This window comes from Xyrauchen texanus, chromosome 4 (assembly GCF_025860055.1).
Source record: "Xyrauchen texanus isolate HMW12.3.18 chromosome 4, RBS_HiC_50CHRs, whole genome shotgun sequence".
Taxonomy (NCBI): domain Eukaryota; kingdom Metazoa; phylum Chordata; class Actinopteri; order Cypriniformes; family Catostomidae; genus Xyrauchen; species Xyrauchen texanus.
The window spans coordinates 10,312,175-10,326,668 of NC_068279.1; the positions used below are offsets into that span (position 1 = coordinate 10,312,175).

Consider the following 14,494-nt stretch of genomic DNA (forward strand, 5'->3'; position numbering starts at 1 on the left):
ACTTAATATTATTTGTGTTATATCAAATCAGAGAGCCCACACAATATCTAAGAAAATCCCATTAGCTGAAACTGGTCATAGGCCAAACTAACTACTCTTCTACTCTAATAATTCTGTCTCATGTTGACAGAATGAATCTTAAGGGAAACCAGAATTTACATTTATATCTTTTTGCACTTATACGTTGATGGTTTCAAAGACTAGTGTCTTGAAAAGCACATCTCTTTATTTCTTGTGACCCATTAGACAATGATGAGAGTCTTGCATACTGCAATACTGGACAATTATGACAAGCGATTGCTGATGATCTACTGTAGATGAATTACACCTCATATTTGTTATATGACAATGTTTACTTTGTAGTGTTTATATTGTAATATAATGTAGATGATTGTAAAATTGCATATTTTGTCCCCTTAAATTGTTTGTGTGATCACAACACAGGAACACAGACATTTCAAAACAAGAGTCCCTGGAGCTTATAGATAAACATGTTACGTGTTAAGCACCACCATGCCCGCCGACAGGGGGGGACAAACGGGTCTGTTGTCCCGGGCAAAGGGGAGGGGGCAGAACTGGGCCCTCATTAAATTATGGAATAATTGTTAAAAAATAAATAAAATAGGCATATTTGTGGAAAAAATATCTAATATTTGAGTTACATAAAAGCTTTTTATTTGTTTTCTTCCTAATTCTCCCTGAAATAGTGGTCAAGAACCCCGCCCACCCCCAAAACAAAAAATGGTTTGGCCACTGATCAAAATTTGATGTTGTCATTTGATTTGAAGTTCAGTAGGCTAACGTTACGATCAAAATGTCCGGTCAGCACAAGTCTGGTGCTCAGAAAAGAAAAGAAAAGAGAAGAAGGGAAGAAGAAAATAGAGGCCTTCGAGATGTCCTAAACAAATATTTTAAAAAAGGTGGTGACGGAGAAGCTGGAACTAACGTTAGTAAATTCAACGTAGAGCAAGGTAAGAAACAGCGCAGCCAACGTTTATGAGTGTTGTCAAAGACCCGGTACTTCGGTACCAAGTCGGTACTAATTTTGTTTTAAACGTCACGCCACGGTACCAGGTTTTCTCAAACCCGGTACTTGATGCGCGTGCATGCCCGAGCGCGTGCAGTTGCGTCCTCTTCATAAAAGTGCTGAGACATTGCGACCGGCGGTGCTGCTGATGTGGTGGCTGTAAATCCACTTGTTGATAAGAAAGGAGGAAAGAGACACATATGGAAATATTTTGGATATTAGCTCATAATAGCGACGCGGCGCGCTCGTTTTACAGGCGCGCAAGTTCATTGTTGCATAGCAACGACAGACGCCACGGAGAGCACGCGCTTGTGGAAAGGAGAAAGCGGTGCGAACTGCGCTCTCCATGATGATGAGGAAGTATTAGCAAAGAATTCATTGATTTCTAGCCCTTGCATTAGCTTTACTACTAGATATATTTATGGAGATGAGAAATAAAAAGCCGGCTGAAATGCGTCACTGTTGGCATCGGTGAACAGATAATGGGCCAGATCCGAGTCTATTTTTGCTGCGCTGCTCATGCTTAATTAAAAGTGAAAGCACACTTTTGATGGACAAAAAATAAATATGATTTCACACAAAAAGTGCCCAAAATGCACAGATTTTGCATGTCTAGTATGTTTTAACAAGAACTGCAGTAGGCTATGTCAGAAAAAAAATGAAAACATTTATAGAAAATGTACCCATTTAAACGTGTTTTTATTATTCAGTTTGGGTAAAAGTATATGGTGTTTTATAAAAAAAAAAAAAAAATGGAAGTCTGCTGTAAAGTGGTTAGAACAACGGAATCGGCTAAAATCAGAATTGGCCTAGAAAATAGTAATTGGTGCATCTCTAGTATAAGAGCCTGACACAACACGTTATCTTTGACAGAAACAGTTGAGTTTGGTAGCTCCGTCAGAGAGGATGAGACAGAGAGGAGAGAGATCCAGCTGCAGTCAGGTGACAGAGAGAGTGATGCATTATCTTTGACAGAAACAGTTGAGTTTGGTAGCTCCGTCAGAGAGGAAGAACAGAGGAGGGGAGAGGAACAGGAGAGGAATAGCAGAGGAGGGGAACAGGAGAGGAAGAGCAGAGGAGGGGAACAGGAGAGGAAGAGCAGAGGAGGGGAACAGGAGAGGAAGAGCAGAGGAGGGGAACAGGAGAGGAAGAGCAGAGGAGGGGAACAGGAGAGGAAGAGCAGAGGAGGGGAACAGGAGAGGAAGAGCAGAGGAGAGGAACAGGAGAGGAAGAGCAGAGGAGGGGAACAGGAGAGGAAGAGCAGAGGAGGGGAACAGGAGAGGAAGAGCAGAGGAGAGGAACAGGAGAGGAAGAGCAGAGGAGGGGAACAGGAGAGGAAGAGCAGAGGAGGGGAACAGGAGAGGAAGAGCAGAGGAGAGGAACAGGAGAGGAAGAGGAGAGGAACAGGAGAGGAAGAGCAGAGGAGGGGAACAGGAGAGGAAGAGCAGAGGAGAGGAACAGGAGAGGAAGAGCAGAGGAGGGGAACAGGAGAGGAAGAGCAGAGGAGAGGAACAGGAGAGGAAGAGCGGAGGAGGGGAACTGGAGAGGAAGAGCAAGGGAAAAGGAGAGATCTGGGCATGGGGGGGCCCATCTAAGATTATCTTGTCCCGGGCCCAGGCAAGACTGTCAGCTGGCCTGAGCACCACATCTTTTTTTTTTCTGTTTATTATTGGGATTTTGGTTGCAAAATAAACTGCATCTGGGAATTAATTCAATTTGGACTTTGAAAGCCTTTGCCCGAATTAATTTGGAGAGACTAAGAAAATTTTCTAAAAAGAACACAATAAATACATTAAAAATTAATTAATCATTTGTTGGCTTTATCCTCCACCTTAGTTATCGTACTGGCAAAATCCACAGTCTGATCTCACAGTGAAATCAGAAAGAGTAGACAACTTTTCTTTCGTCAAAATCAGTATACGTTGACCAAAATGTCAAAACACTGCCCCCAGTGGCCAAAGAAGTGAGTGTTGTAGGGCATATGGGCACGAATGAGCTCCATTTATGATCAGGAGAGGTCACCAAAAGGAAGTGAAGCAAGTTGTTTTCAGCTTTACAGGATGTTATACAATGAAGAGAAAAGCAAATATTTTTGGATTCTAAAACCTTAGTACCTGCACAATACAGCGCTCCTGCTAAATCACTGTGCATACTTTTCTGTTTTTGTTTACATGCCAGGAACTTTTTTTTTCATGAAGTAACTATTAGAAATTCTATAAGGCATCCGAGACCATACACTAAATACCCTTTAGCTGAATCTATTCACAATATTGCACAGCCTCTTTTACCTTACTGCTTAATTGAAGTTTTCCACTAAACTTCTCTCTCATTTTCTGGTCTGTCTGATTGTGTAAAAGGTTTTTAATTCATCTTAATGGAGACACCCACTAATCTGCATGCTTTTGTGCAGCTAATATGGATTAGCCCATTTAGCAAGCTAGCATTTAGACCATGCCAGAAAATACTCTATCATTCCCCCTCCGTGTTTATTCTTTTTTACCTTCCATCTGGACACAAGTCTAACATGACTTTACCCCCATTTTTCTTCTGGGACCATCCCTTTAAGACCCTAGACACTCATTTGAAGGGGGTACCTTTGCCAGCCACTTCCCAAAATCTATAGGGACGGGGGGATGAGCGAAAAGAGAGGAATAGAAAGGACAAAGGGCAAGAGGGCCTATTCTCTAATTAATGTTACAGAGCCCAAGAGACAAGGTTTGAAACAGTCTACACTGAGTGCATATTGGTCCTTTGTTCCATAATGTATTACACACTGCTCCGACAAGCATGCCTGCTATTAGTGTTTTATTAATACAGAAACTGGGCATGCACACGCACACGCACGCACGCACACACACACACACACACACAGCCTGATCTCATTAAAAATACGTAGCTATTTATACGTTGATATTTCTCTCTTGTAGCATTTACACATACATGTTTGTACTTTTGGATAGACACTAAAACATACAATATGGACATTTAATGTAAAAATGTAAAAAATGTAAACATTTTTATGTATTTACAGCTTTAGAAATGGACAATATTGACAAATCCATTACAAATATATTTGAATACAAGAATCTATTATAAATATAGTTTTACACTTTTACTATTTTATAGATATTTTATGTGTCCTGTTTAACTGAACCACTTTTCAACAAAATGAAAACATGTAGTAATCTACAGAAGTAGATTAATGTGCAGTATCAATCATTTTTATTACAAAATATTAATTTATATATATTTTACAGCTGCTAATCCCACACCTACACCTTAAACCTAACCATAACCATTTATTAAGCATATAAAACATGTAACAGACAGATATATTTAATCACAATCATTTATTGAGAAAAATTGCAAAATTCAGCACAAATGTAGTCCAAAGGGCAATGTGCGGCATCCAATGTGCTCCACTAGTGTTGTGTGAAGTAGAGAGTGGAATTTAAAATATTAATCGCAGTAAATCTTCTCCTGATGCACTCCGTAACAGCACTGTCATATCTCATTCAAGCATATACATTGCAGAATACGGCATGTCACAAACGGTCACAAGACACTTGAGAGCCAATGAGCATTCAACATCACTGCCGTAAAACCGCTGGTCATAATGTTTGAGATGGCAATTTTTTATTTTGTAAATGAAACCAACACAGTTGACGGTTACGACAGCGATGGAGATGGAGATTGTTGAATAAAAGGCTTGAATTTGGGTCTGTTCGTCACAGAAAGCAGTCTGAAGATTTGGATTATAGTTATAAATATAGATTATGCTATAGATTATGGATTCATTTTAATATTGTTCTATGGTGCTTTATTTTAATTTTTTGGCATATTCTGAAAACTCCTTCTGTGTCCCATGGCAAACAGAAATCTAATTAAATGCTTATTAATAAATGATTAAACTATTACAGAGTTTTTATTCATTTTAAAGTTTAGTCTTGGTTAAAGTGATATAATCCTTTAAACCTTTGAATAGGGCAGTAGAAATCTCACAGAACTGAATGAAACCATTAAAGTGTCATATTATAATGTCAACTGCATTAAATAAATTTGATGGCATCTCATTGATTATAAATGAAATGTAATTAACTGATTAATTCTGTGAATTATTCAATATGCATCAATTCAAACTACATGTAAACATTTGTAGGCTTCTATAGGTTAATATGTAAAATGATGATGTTTAGGTGCTGTCAATATTGTACGTTTCGATCTCTATGCAAACATAAAAGAATGTGTGTTTGCTAGAACCAAGCTTTACATAAGAATACATACAAATTCTCATGAGATCACGTTGCACACACTGAATATAATGACAAAGAGAAAAACATACATACCAAAAAATTGGTCAAAGGTCTGTTCTGATAAGGTTGCAGACAGAAGAAAAAAATTTAACAATGCTTAATGCAAAAAATACAAATGCAAAGCAATAAATAAATGATGCAGCTTACTATATAATCAAGCATAGTCAGGACAGCAAAATAAATAGGTTAATCAACTTTTAAAAGCGTAAAGGAAGTTCTTCCTGTATCTTTTAATGTGAACATCGAAGCAACCTGGTCACACAGAAATACGTTATTCCTGCTATACATATATTTTTGCTAAATTACTTTAATGTGGCTTGTTGTATGTATTGCATTGCTGCATTTTATTGGCGAAATGAACACTAGAGGTACTACAACAACGATTTTTATTTAATTTCACACAAATCACTTGTAAATGGGCAGAATATCTGTTCATAAGCACATACTTTGTGCCCTGTTCTTCACTTAATGCTATCTTTTGACAAAAACACTTTTACTTTAATGCCTGACATGTAGTTCGATACGTTTTAGGCAGATGCTATTTGCACCCTAGTGCATATAGTGGCAGATACTATTTGCACCCCAACCCTGGTGCAAGTAATTGTAGATACTAATTGCACTCTGGTGCAAATATTGTCAGAAACTTTTTACACCCATATTTAAATACTGGAGGGGTGGTGGTGGTGGTGCAGTGGGCTAAACTGTTAAGCAGAAGGTTGTTGGTTCGATCCCCACTGCCACCACCATTGTGTCCTTGAGCAAGGCACTTAACTCTAGGTTGCTCCAGGGGGATTGTCCCTGTAATAAGGGCTCTGTTAGTCACTTTAGATAAAAGCGTCTGTGTGTTGTGTTTATTTAGAGTCACACCCCTAGCCCTTACCATAGAACAAATAACCTTGGGTTTACTACTGTAACCATGTTTTCACCGTGGTATTATTTGTAAATTTACAGTAACCACAAAATGAATCATGGTTACTATGTTAACAACATATTATTGTACTCAACACTCACCATGACCAAATAACAGCAACAACATTTACATTTTAATTCAGAGGTTTACATACACTTAGGCTGAAGTCATTAAAACTCTCTTTTAACCACTCCGCAGATTTTTCCAACAATTGTTTACAGACAGATTGTTTCACTTTTAATTGATTATATCACAATTCTAGTTGGTCCGAAGTTGACATACACAAAGCTAACTGTGCCTTTAAGCAGCTTGGAAAATTCAAGAAAATGATGTCAAGCCTTTAGACAATTAGCCAGTTAGCTTCTGATAGGTGTACTGAATTGGACGTGTATCTGTGGATGTATTTTAAGGCCTACTTTCAAACTCAGTGCCTCTTTGCTTGACATCATGGGAAAATAAAAAGAAATCAGCCAAGACCTCAGAAAAAAAATTGTGAACCCCCACAAGTCTGAATCATCCTTGTGAGCAATTTCCAAACACCTGAAAGTAACATGTTCATCTGTACAAACAATTGTATGCAAGTATAAACAACACCATGGGACCACACAGCCATCATACTGCTCAGGATGGAGATGCATTCCTAGATATGAACGTAGTTTGGTGCAAAAAGTGCAAATCAATCCCCGAACAACAGCAAAGGACCTTGAGAAGATGCTGGAGGAAACGGGTAGACAAGTATCTATATCCACAGTAAAAAAAGTCCTATACTGTCATAACCTGAAAGCCTGCTCAACAAGGAAGAAGCCACTGCTCCAAAACCACCTTAAAAAAGCCAGACAACAGTTTTCAAGTGAACATGGGGACAAAAATCTTACTTTTTGGAGAAATGTCCAAAAGTCAAGGTATTGGTGTGGCCATCACAAAGCTTTGTGGGCAGAACTGAAAAAGCATGTGTGAGAAAGGAGGCCTACAAACCTGACTCAGTTACACCAGTTCTGTCTTGAGGAAAGGGCCAAAATTCCAGCAACTTATTGTTAGAAGGCTGTGGAAGGCTACAAAAAAACATTTTACCCAAGTTAAACAATTTATAGGCAATGCTACCAAATACTAACAAAGTGTATGTAAACTTCTGACCCACTGGGAATGTGATGGAAGAAAACATAATTCTGATATTTCACATTCTTTAAATTACGTAGTGATTCTAACTGACCTGAGACAAGGAATGTTTTCTACGATTAAATGTCAAGAATTGTGAAAAATTTTGTTTAAATGTATTTGGCTAAGGTGTAGGTAAACTTTTGACTGTATATTCATTTTTTATCTATTATTTTAAGAAGTATTAAATTAAACATTAAAAGTGGAAACAGAAATTGGATGGGAAAAAGAGTGTAACATAACAACATATCCAATTACATTTATAAGCTTGTTTACATGTGATCAAATTGCACAATAGCTCAAATAGGTACAAGTCCTAAAGAGCATGCAAGACGACACGTGAGCCAAAAGTGTCATAGAAACACCACAAAATGACGGTTTCTTCAGCAATTGGGTTTTTCATCTCAATTTAGCTTTTCGTGACAATATTTGTAGGCCTAATATCATATAATATCATTCTGCAAAGATTTTGCCACAGTCACGTAATTATCATTAGATCAGGCTCCAAAATAGGCTGTGCACTTAATTAAACTCAATCGTATTTTGGTGCAAATGTATCTCTCACTTAGTGGAAACAAGCCAAAATAGCTTGCAAAGACAAGTTGAATGATCTGCCCTAATCAAGTCAAGTCAACTCATTTTTTATATGTATAGCACTTCACAACACAATGTTTCATAGCAGCTTTACAGAAAATCATGCTTTAACAGACAATTAAGCTGAAATATCTATAAGTAATCATTGTGCATTTAAAAAAAATATGAGTGTAAATTGTTTATAAATAAATAATTAAATAAGTAAATAATACTTGCATTTAGAACCCCTGTGAGAAAGCCGAAGGTGAAATTTTTTTTTTTTTAATGAGGAGTAACATTGTTTGTGCCACAAGACCATGGTGAATTATTGGCTGTTGTAAATAATATTAATTATTACATATAAAGCATTTTTATTTAGTATTAATATTTTAGTGCTATTAATTAGAATACATTTCAATGTTTGACTCTAAGGACATTTTTTATTTTATTTTCTGCAATAAACGCTTGTACTGTGTTGTGTCGCCATGTGATGTCCAATGCCAAATCTGGATCTTGAAGCAAAACCAACAAAAACATACCTACATAGATGCAAACACACAAAAAGCAAAGGCTGTGCTCTTGCTGTTTGAACATACATTGAGTACACACCACACCACTGACTACTGACCAAAAATACCTAATGCATTTATACCACAGTATGAAATATTTGACAGATGTAATTGTTTGCTTTTTGTCATTCCCTCTGACCCCATTCATTCCGTCAGCAGCCTGGGGAGAGTCTAATAATGCAGAGCTATCCGGCAAAAACAGGATATTTAAACTCAATAACGCACTGAAATCCACTAAGTGCAGCCATGCTGGGAGGCATTAAGCCTGTCTGATACATACTGGAAAAAAACAGCAGTCGACATCTGACTGTGCTAAAGAGAATGAACACTTCATCGGTCATAGGTGAAACCACATCACTGATTAAATCAAAAGAACTGTGATCTTGCAAAGCAGAGAAGACCCTTATACTTTTTTCCAACTATGACAGTTTATTTGTTCTCAAACATTAGCATTGAAAGTGTTGAAGAAAACCAGAAGATTATATGTTTTAGCCCTCTTTTATTTCCAACACAGTTTTTGATGTGAAAAGAACAAACGGCCTCCGAGAACCACAACTGTTTTCACAATGGTAAGAATTCCTTAGATACCTCAGTTCATTTTACATAACCTTGGAAATGTCATGATGACATTCCTTCATGGTCATGGGAACCATCTGCATGGTTCTTGGGTTTATTATTTGTCTTTCATATGTATGTTATCTCCAAAAGCCTACTTTCATAGTCTTTTATATAAGGTATTTTACAATGGCTTTGAGTGTGGCTCATCCAATCAGAAATTAGAGTCCATTTATAATATTATTTTTACTGTTTTGAGTCTTTTTTTCTGCATCCGTTTAAGTTCCAAATAAAGAGAGAAAATGAAGGCATTATGCCCCTAGTTATTTAATATAATAAATAAATGTTCGTGCAAAAAAAAATATTTATTGTGATATAATACATTTACATAATACATATACTGTATATATATATATATATATATATATATATATATATATATACACTCACCTAAAGGATTATTAGGAACACTTCTTCAAATTCTCATTAATGCAATTATCTAATCAACCAATCACATGGCAGTTGCTTCAATGCATTTAGGGGTGTGGTCCTGGTCAAGACAATCTCCTGAACTCCAAACTGAATGTCAGAATGGGAAAGAAAGGTGATTTAAGCAATTTTGAGCATGGCATGGTTGTTGGTGCCAGACGGGCCGGTCTGAGTATTTCACAATCTGCTCAGTTACTGGGATTTTCATGCACAACCATTTCTAGGGTTTACAAAGAATGGTGTGAAAAGGGAAAAACATCCAGTATGCGGCAGTCCTGTGGGCGAAAATGCCTTGTTGATGCTAGAGGTCAGAGGAGAATGGGCCGACTGATTCAAGCTGATAGAAGAGCAACTTTGCCTGAAATAACCACTCGTTACAACCGAGGTATGCAGCAAAGCATTTGTGAAGCCACAACACGCACAACCTTGAGGCGGATGGGCTACAACTGCAGAAGACCCCACCGGGTACCACTCATCTCCACTACAAATAGATAAAAGAGGCTACAATTTGCAAGAGCTCACCAAAATTGGACAGTTGAAGACTGGAAAAATGTTGCCTGGTCTGATGAGTCTCGATTTCTGTTGAGACATTCAGATGGTAGAGTCAGAATTTGGCGTAAACAGAATGAGAACACGGATCCATCATGCCTTGTTACCACTGTGCAGGCTGGTGGTGGTGGTGGTGGTGTAATGGTGTGGGGGATGTTTTCTTGGCACACTTTAGGCCCCTTACTGCCAATTGGGCATCGTTTAAATGCCACGACCTACCTGAGCATTGTTTCTGACCATGTCCATCCCTTTATGGCCACCATGTACCCATCCTCTGATGGCTACTTCCAGCAGGATAATGCACCATGTCACAAAGCTCGAATCATTTCAAATTGGTTTCTTGAACATGACAATGAGTTCACTGTACTAAAATGGCCCCCACAGTCACCAGATCTCAACCCAATAGAGCATCTTTGGGATGTGGTGGAACGGGAGCTTCGTGCCCTGGATGTGCATCCCACAAATCTCCATCAACTGCAAGATGCTATCCTATCAATATGGGCCAACATTTCTAAAGAATGCTTTCAGCACCTTGTTGAATCAATGCCACGTAGAATTAAGGCAGTTCTGAAGGCGAAAGGGGGTCAAACACAGTATTAGTATGGTGTTCCTAATAATCCTTTAGGTGAGTGTATATGCATATATATACTGCTAGCCTAACCCTATACCATGGCAATTATATCATATTTTGGTAATACCACCCACCCCTACTATTTACAAAAATATTATGCTTGTAGCTGATGACTGGAGGCAAAATCTACTGAAAAAGGCAGAAGAGACAGAAAAATGTACCACAAGCCACAGAATCCTGCCTAATAGAAAACAGGGAAGTTAATATCTATTCCCTTCCAGTTTCATCATAAAAACAAACAAGCATTAACCCTGATGTTTTAAAAAGCATCACCACAGAGTTTTATTCAACGTCTTATACCTTTACGAGGCTAGGTTATTTCCTCTTTAAGGAACTTGGGGAAAAAAGCACAGTCTGTTCTTAAGCCCTACAAACTGAGGCGTCTCTTTCACTTTGGGGCTCTGAGAGATCCCCATCTGTGATCCTAACCAATTGAGCTCAAGAGGGTGCAAACCCCGGTCCCAGCAGCCCTTGATTCTGGCATCTTAAACTGGGCAGTGAGGCTAATAGGCCTGAAAAGGCCCTGCCAACCCTTTCCCCTCAGGGGTCACATATGGAAGTTACTAAGGCTATTTTTAAGCCACGACAGGAATAAAGGAATAAATCTTGCGACTTTGTGCTTTAACTAATAAGAAGGGCCTGCCTCACCTTTGGAGTATATCTTAAAATGTAATGGTGTCCATTTCACCCCATTTCCTCATCTGCTCCATCTTTCTCTGTCTGGAAGCTTGTGATGTCCCCAGCAATCAGGAAGTGGAAAGTAGTCATGTAATTGCTATTTAAACAGCTGCAAGTTTAGTGGTCTCATTTTTCATACCTCCCATTCTCTCCAATTACACAGACTAAAAGTGTTTATAGCAGATGGTAATAATATAATATATTCTACATTGTGATATCACACATCCTTTATTTTATTATTTTAATAACTAATATATTAAAAATCTCTCTCTCTCTCTCTATATATATATATATGTATATATCTCATTGTTATTATTTAAAAAAAAAAAAATTATTTTTTTTTTTTAATAAAAGTGCTTTGCTCTTAAAGCAATACAACTTGTAGTTCGCCTGTCCCCATTCAAACATGGTGCATTAAAGCCACGGTCACATTCAGATGAGCAAGTGAAATTACTTCGGACACCACAAACAGAAAGGATATGACGTCACCCTCGAGGGCTTCTGGTTTTAACAAATAATAAATCACAAATAACAAATAATACTATATTCAAAATATGGAAATACATAGTCTAGTCACTTTCTTGCATCAATAAAACCACGCAAATTTGAAATATGTGTTCTTTATATTGTACCAAGAGGTCAGTGTTTGACGTTTTGATCTTCTATTGGTCACTCTTATGTCATCTGAATTTGCAGGTTCACCATACTTGAACTTTGGTACGAAGCGTACAGCAAAATTTAGAGTTCAAAATGTAGCTTACGACAGGTTGCAGCAGTTAGAAATCATTGATGTCACACATGATTGGTTCTTGCATGCCTTATGGTTGATCGTGACGTGATGCTTTTGAATTGAATACAAGCACACGTGACATTTAAGAGCTATTGCAGAGAGGAAGCTTTTGCAGAATTTCAGCAAATGATTCTTTAAATTGTGTTTTTCTTTTCCTCAAGAAAACTATCGTCTGGCTTCAGAATACTTGGAATAGAGAACACAAGAATTTTGGACTACTTTTTCATATATGTGACCGATCACGGAAAGTAGGGACACAAGTCGGTTTTGGGGCATTTTGAGTTATTCACATATTCTGAAAGTGTAGTCTCCAAGCTTTCCAACGATTTGTAACACATGGAAATCTGACAATATTTGGAGAAGTTGTGGCCATTTGAAGGTGGGCACTCAAAAAAGCTAAAAGGGTAGAAAACGGCCTCAAAAGATTGTGCAGTTCTCACCTCTCTCTGCTGCTGGGAGTGACAATAGGGCTCATTTACATCTCATTTAGATAAGCCATACCCCCTGTAAAGCTCCCCCCTGTAAAGCACAGGGGGGAGCAAAAAGGTCAGGAAAATGTGCCATCAAAGAAAAAAAAAAGTTTGCAAACAGGTAATAAATAAATGTCTCTTAGCATCTACCGATAAAACTGTATAGGCAACTCTTATGTACACTGAGTGCTTTTCATACAAGAATGTAAAACTAAATTCAGGTGGTTGGTTGATAAAGTGACATTCCACTTTCATCGTCGCTCAGATCGTCTTCAGAATCAGTGAACGCTTGTTCATAAGCATCCGGCTTGTCGAAGAAGTACTTCAAAACATTTTCGTTGTAACGGCCACGGTTCAGCTCGTCTGCGACATTCTTTGCGGCGTCCATCTTCATTGAATTTTGATATCAGATAGAGCCGGCTAGAGCGCTGCATAATAAGTAGCCACGCTGTTGGGGGCGGGGGCAAAAGCGCCGGCGGCTATTCAGTACGGAAATACACACAGACAATGATACGCCCCTACTGCATGCTAGAATCTCCGAAAAACAAGCCGATTTCAACCTCAAAATGTACGCTTTTAAATATACCAATACTGTTATCTCAAACATGGAGAGGCTTCTTCATGATCTCAACTAACAGATTCTGCAAAAAAGCGGAAATCACCAATTTTGGAAAAAAGCACTTGTTTCTCATTTTGCTCACAAGTTGTGCTGCCGACTTGTGTCACTGGTTTCCGTGACGGGTCACATATGTATGGAAAAGAGCATCCTGTACATCCTGTTCAGCATTTCGCTGAACATCTTTTGTGTTCCACGAAAGAGATTCATATGGGTTTGGAACAACATGAGGTTGAATAAATGATGACATATTACCAATGTTTGGAGGAATTTGTTCTTTAAATAACTCCTTTTTATTTCAATTGTCTCTTCAAACCATGGAAGTCTCAAAATACAATGTCACAAATCTGTGTAAAGTCTAAACACAGTGTTTGCCTGCTGCTGATGCATCTTGCTGAATCTGAAGGCTGCATGTGTAAATCTAATCTCATTTGCTTGTGGAGCGCATTGGCCTAGTCCTCAGTCTGAGCACTTTTATGGCTCCATATGCCATTTCACTTCCCATTTATTCAGTTGGAGCTGCAGTACTCTCCAAAGGAAGCCACAACCCTGCAGGCCCAGTCTCTACCTTTCATCTGATTTATACCGTTACTGTACCCAAACACACACACAACTCCCAAGGACGAGTAGTGCATCAGAGAGGGAGCGAGGCAGAAACAGACAGAGTGAGTGAGAGAGTGAGAGAGAGAGAGAGGAGAGAGTGTGTCTGTACCAGTTTACAGAGGTAAATCAATAGAGGTGAGGTTGAGTCTAAAAAAGTACAGTAACTCAAAAGAGAATCAAGTTTTCACACACTGTGCTGTCTACATAAGCATCTGTGTGTAATTATTTGAATGTTTTTTGTCTAAGGTCATGTTAATGCAAACTTTCTGCTACCATGGTAAGGATTAGGATTAGACATTGGATTTGGGTTGCTACAGACTCGTTTGAACGTCACATGTAAAACTTGTGAGAGGTTTATGAAGCATGTTTGAAATGGTCAGTAATTTTGCAATTCCGTGTGGTGCCACTAAAGTCGCAGGAACTACTCTAAATATTTTACAGAAGGGGTGGAAATGGATAGACTAATGAGATCAAGAGTTTAAGCTGTATTTTAGGAGGATTCACCCAAAAATGCTGTTTAAATAGTTGATGGAACATATAACAATGACATTTTTTGTCAGTTTTTG

At 38.3% G+C, this 14,494-nt stretch overlaps 1 protein-coding gene across 3 annotated transcripts in view; it reads right to left on the reverse strand.

Moving 5' to 3' along the window:
• fbrsl1 (fibrosin-like 1) overlaps positions 1 to 14,494 on the reverse strand; it is a 268,766-nt gene that overhangs the window by 94,788 nt on the left and 159,484 nt on the right. The gene's annotated exons all lie outside the window — the stretch shown is intronic.